This window comes from Oenanthe melanoleuca, chromosome 13 (assembly GCF_029582105.1).
Source record: "Oenanthe melanoleuca isolate GR-GAL-2019-014 chromosome 13, OMel1.0, whole genome shotgun sequence".
NCBI lineage: Eukaryota > Metazoa > Chordata > Aves > Passeriformes > Muscicapidae > Oenanthe > Oenanthe melanoleuca.
This window is the reverse complement of record NC_079347.1, coordinates 9,202,187-9,208,186: the sequence shown is the minus strand read 5'-3', so window position 1 is coordinate 9,208,186 and position 6,000 is coordinate 9,202,187.

Below are 6,000 nucleotides of genomic sequence, written 5' to 3'. Positions count from 1 at the left end.
CCCTGCAAGGCAATGGAGCACAGCGTCACCTTCCTCTGGCTCCAGATGGTGCCACAGTCCCCTGGTACCAACGATATGGGGGTCTTGGGTGTTGTGCTGGTGCCTCACTGCTCAGCAGCCAGACAAGTGACCCAGGTGAAGGCACTTCCCCTCCAGCCCTGCTTGGGGTGAACATGTCGGGGTGACTCACAGCCATGAGAACTGTCACACGAGGAGGCATCACCAGCAGGCCCACTTGGGGCTAGCTCTCACCCATGAAGGGTGCTGGAGTCACAGAGAAGGCTGCATCCCAGGAAAGATGGAGACACAGGCCAGGGGCATTCACCCACAGCAGAACAAACCTGGGCACTGTCACCAGGGCTTCCTGCCTAACATATGGGATTTCTGGGGTGCATAAAGGCTTGTGAGGTGCTGTTTGGTGAGGGGCAGTATCTGCAACTCCAAAAGCCTTAACCAGAAGCTGGGGGGATGTTTGGGCTGTATTGGGGGATGAGCCCCAGGAGCCAGGCAGGGACTCACTCTGTCCTCCTCCTCAGCCAGAAAAACTGGCTGTCAGCAAAGCCCAAGGAGACAAAACACCTGTGAGCAGTATGTGATTTGCTTTTCCAATTCCTTGTACTTGTGGGTGGCCTAAGGCCTCCCCCTTGCTGAAGTCTGGCATGGGGACAGCTGGGGCAGGATCCTGGCTCCAGGTCTCACCCATCTCCTAGGGGGATAAAGCAGCTGCTGTGAATCACAGCACAACTTATCAGAACTATCCCCCCTGATGCCAGCCTGTTTCACATGGAGAAGAGCAGAGCAGCAGCTGAGAAGGTCCTGGTGCCAGCTGAAGCTGGGATGCTGCCTGGGGGCACAATAGGAGCACCTCAAAATGCTCTTCTCCCAGCCAAGATAGCTGGTAAGAAGGAGGGGGCCGAGAGGAGGCATTTAGAAAGGGGAAGGGGGTAGCCCGTACACGAAACTGTCTCAGCCTCAGACTAATGCTCATGCCCTGAGTGATCCAGGCTGAGCTCCAGTTTGGATGACCTGCCTGCCAGCAGCAGGGACTTTCCAGATGACAACTGCCACCTGGCAGCATCCACAACTGGAGCAGCAATTAACGCCTGCCTCAGCAACAGGGAATTGGACCTGCCCTCAGCAGCACTCTGCTTCTGGGAGGTGCACCCCTGTGTCTCACCATCCATATGCTCCTGCCAAACTTCCCATTGTCTCTGGCTCCTTTATGGCGAGCCAGTGACCTCGTCCCAAGCAGCTGGAACTGCCCAACTGTGGTGGTGTGGGGTGAGCTGAGGAGAGGCTATTCCTGGAGCCCAGAGCAGCTGACAAGAAGCTGTGGAAGAATCAAGGCCATTTTCAAGCTGTGGGTCCCAGTGATGTCAGCACTGTCACAGCCAGTTTTAAACAGAGGGCAGGTTTGGATTAGGTATTAGGGAGAGATTCTTTACTGCAATGGGGTGAGGCACCAGAACAGGCTGCCCAGAGCAGCTGTGGATGCCCCATCCCTGGAAGTGATCAAGGCCAGGCTGGATGAGCCCAGTGGGACCCTCGTGGCATGGCCCTGTGGCCATGCTACCTGCCTGGCCAGCCTGGCAGGGGATGGGGATGGTGTCACAGGCTGGCTGAGGACCTGAGCCTACTTCTCACTGCTGTCCAGCCACCACATGCTGCTCCAGACCTGGGGCTCTGGGAGGAGCTGGGTACCAAACCCACCCTGCAGTGACCATCCTGTGGGGTATCTGTATCCTGCACTGGGATGAGCCCAGGTATGTGTCAGGGAAGGTAGAGAGAGGAAGAAGAAAAGGGAAGAGCTGCCCTCTCCTGTGGTATTATCTCCCCATGTGGCTTGAAAGCAGCCTGAAATACCAGTCCTCATTCTCTAAATGCCTGGAGGTTTTTTGCTTTGTCCCATACTATATGGGAGGAACTTGTCCCTTGTGCACCCCTGCAGGAATCCCTCAGAGTCCAGCTGCACTGACCACCCTGCCAAACAGCAGAGCTCACACACAGTAATCTTGTATTCTCCCAGATGGATGGAGACACAGATATTCCCTCTGATATTCCCTATTCTCAAGATTCTATCAAGGACTTTTCTACCCAAGGTCTGTATGATACCAGGGAGATTGTAGCAAAGAGACCACAGGAGCTGTTTTCAAACAAGAGCTGTGGAGAGGAGCTGGAATATCTCCAGCTGTGCAGAGCACAGACCAGCCACAAATTCACCAGCAAACAATAGCCAGCTAGAGGGAGGGGTTTCCACAGGACTGCAAGTCGCCACTGGGACAGGGTGGATTTTCCTAGCGTGGAGGCACAGTCCAATTTCTGCAAGGAGCTGCTGGAACAGAGATCACCCTGGGGACCAGAGACCAAGTACACTGATCCCAGTCTTGGTTTGTTGTGGTTTTTTTTTTTTTTTTTTCCCTTAAGAGTTCTGACAGGTGAGATTTACAGTGAAAAATCTAATTTCAATAAAAACATGAGGGGAGGAGAGAGGGACCATACACCAGCACCTAACAGTGGCTAGATACACAAAGAAAACACAACTACCACAAACTCCAGCAGAAACCACCAAACCACCAGAAAACACTTCCCTCTTTGCTAATCAACAGTTCTGAAGGTGATCTGACAGTATTTCACAGCCCTGGGGCCTGAGGGCCAGGCTCAGACCATGGCTGCCTGGCTGCAGCTCACTGGCTCCATGCCCAGCCACTGTCAGAGATTGCCAGAGGGGCACCTGTGGGCACTGCTGGTTCCATGTGGGACACCAAGACCCTTAGGTAGCAAATTTTTACGGCAACTCAGCAAAAGCAGAGAATGAGAGTGTGAGTGGGCAGGGGAGACTCATGGGCAAAGATGAAAGCAGACTGGCATTTAAATAGCTGTGATCTGGCTTGGGAGTGAGCTGGAGCTGTTACTGCTGTCACCCAGAACAACATGCACCACTGACCCAGCCATCAGTATACCAGCCATGCAGAAGTGACAGAAGGATGTGTTTCCTACTTCAAAATTACTTAACACTGAAGATACCAAGGCTTAGGATGTGAAGCCTGTGCAGGAGGGGCTGGCACTGCTGGGGGTTTGCATTGGGCAGTGACCCCAGGGTGAAGAGCAACCTCCCAGAGCTGCAGGCTTGGCAGCCCTTCAATCCCATCCTGTGATGGCCCAGCCCTAAGGGGAAGGGGGTTTTCCTTATTTCAGTGCACAACATTCACAGGAAGCCTCCTCCGCACCAAGATCACAGGAGGTGAAAGCAAATCCCTACAGGCTGCCAGCATAATTTTCCCATGATTGGGGCTGCTGGGTCCCCAGCATGCCTCCTCAGAGGGAAAGCAAAAGCCACTCAGATAGACACCACAGAATGGCTTTTTTCGTTTGTTTGATCATTTTACTGGAAAACACTGTAGCCCTCAGACTGGTTTTCTTCTAAAGGTCTCCAGCAGCTTCCCAGACAAGGAAAAACCATTCCTGGACTGCTGGACTGGTCTCATTTGCAGGAAAGCAAAAGTAAAGTTGGCTTTAGGAGGCAGTAATAATAACACTTTTTGGGCAGTGCAGCCCACTGTGCTGGAAGTAATAAAAGAGGAAAGCAGGCATTGCAAGGCTCAGGTCTCAAAGGGAAAGGTCTGAACCTCCACTTGCAGTGTGTTCCTCTCCAGCCAGTTTAGCCACAAAGAGAGGGTGGCAAAGGCAAGAGCTTCACCCAAAACACAGCAGATATTAAAGATGTCCCCCAGCCAGAAATCCCACTCTTCCCTCAAAAAACCAACCTCCAGAAGAGGCTTCACGAAATAACCTGCTTCTGATGAGGCTGCTCACAAAGAAAATAAAGCATTTCCCTGGGTCTGCCAGGTTTACAAACACAGATAACCACACACAGCTGCAGAGCTCGTCTTGGGATGGGCCCAAGCTCCAATGCAGGCAGGACATACAGCCAGGCATGGTGGTGGTGCTCTCCTGGCAGCATGGGAGGGGGATTTATGCAAGACCCTGTCTTCTGCTGCAAAGACATCTGGCTCATTCTGCCTGCTCCAGTTCTCCCTGTCGAGCTCAGCAGCATCATGGCTGCTTGTCACAGCACTCCAAAGCAGAACAAGGCACAGCCACCTCTTTCCTTGTAGCCTTTTCCTTGCTTCCAAGCTACTCCTGTTCAACTTGCTGTGCTTCAGCTGACAACAACCAAGCTGGCAGCTGATAGTGGCACCACCAGCGAAGTGCCACCCAAAGTGTAAGAACTGCTGCTTTAAAACAAAACCTGCAATGCCACAAGAGTAGATAGTTCGGTTTCCTCCACCCACCGGAGTTTTGTACCAGCTGCTGGCAAGCAACAACCCACGGCCCTGTGCTAAATAGGTCTGCCTGGCATAGGTCGGGCCGAAAGGGCGTCGTGGGATTTCTTGCAGAACCAGGAACGATGCCAAAGGCAGCAAAAAGCCTCTCCTGTTTTCTTGCTGCTTACTTCACCTCACCACAGAGACAGCTCTCAAGGACGTGCCTGGTTGGAGCCTTCCTGTCTCCAAAATTCATCCCAGTGCCCAAAGTCCAGTCTCTGGAACGCTTCAGCTGACAGTGCTCTCCATGAAATGTGCACTCCAAAATAGCTTGTGGCAGCACAACAGCTCCCGTTTCCCCAAGTGATGGGAATAACCCATCCAAGTGATAGGAATAACCTGCTCAAGGGAAAAGACTGCATTTGACTTCTTGATATAGGGGGCAACCTGTGTGCCAGGGACACAGGAACAGGATAGCAAGAGCTCTGAAAGGATGCGCATCCCCATGAGTCCCACCTGCAGCTATTCTCACCTATTCTCACAGTGACAGACAGCCTCTTTTCTATATTTTTCTCTGTCTTCCGTGAGGGTCTTAGCATGGAACTAAGGGAGGAGAAAAGGGGGAAGACAAGCTGTGCCTCCCTCCCAAAAGAGGAGGATGCTGCCATCCCTGCTCCAGCTATTCCAGCCTCTGGATCAGCATCCGATGCGGACACACACGGTTGGACCAGAGGGGAGAAAGTCAAAGGGAAAGGAAAAGAGCATGGACAGGAGGGTCCTTGAGGCCATGGCCGCCCCAGCCCCCGGGGGGGATCGCAGGCCAGGGACAGTCGGGAGGCAGATGGGAGGCCCGGGGAAACGCCGGGGTTGTGCAAGGCGGGGCGAGGGCGGAGCGGGGCCGCCCCGGGGCACCAGCACCGCCCGGGGGCTGCGGGACCCCACCCGCACCCCGCCGAGCCGCCTCGTGCCCCCGGGAACACAGACACCGGGTACGGGCTGCCCCGGCCTGGAGGGAGAGGGGAAACTGAGGCACAGCACGATTACCGCCACAGCCCGCGACACCGGGCGGCTCCGGGGCAAATCCCCGGGGACAGCGCGGCCCCGGCCCCTCCGGGGTCTCACCCCGACCACCCGAGCGGGCCGGGAACCCGCCAGATACGCACAACGCGCAACCCCGATCCCGGCAGATCCCTCCGGCACGGGCCCCTTCGCTGTGGGGGCGCGACCCCGCTGCCCCGTAAGACCTCGGTGCCCCGGGCAGGGCTCCTGTCTGCGAGGGCGCGGGGCCCCGCAGCGCTCCGAGCTCACCTGCCGTGCGTCCCACGGCGGGGCGGGGATCGGGGCCGGGATCGGGGTCTCGGTTCGGGTCCCTCCGCTCCGCCACCAGCACCGCCACAGCTGGGTCCGCCCCCGGGAAATTCCCAGCCTGACTGACAGGCGGCGCAGCCAATCGGCGCGCAGCGGGGGCTATAAAGGGGAGGGCGGGGCGGTGGTGGAGACGGTGCCCGTCATGGCGGAGTCCTTGTCACTGGTTTTGTCTCCTGTGGGTTCCTTGGGGCTGCACCGCGGTCCCGCCCGGCTCAGTGGGGCTTTGAGGGGCGGCATCAGCCGGCCTGCCACTTCGTCCTGCGGGAGGTTGCGCTCGTAGGGGAGCGGCGAGGCCGAGCCCTGCAGCGGCTCCCCCGGCTTGTGCAGACACAAAATGGCGGGGCCGAGGGGGCTCCTCTTGTACCCC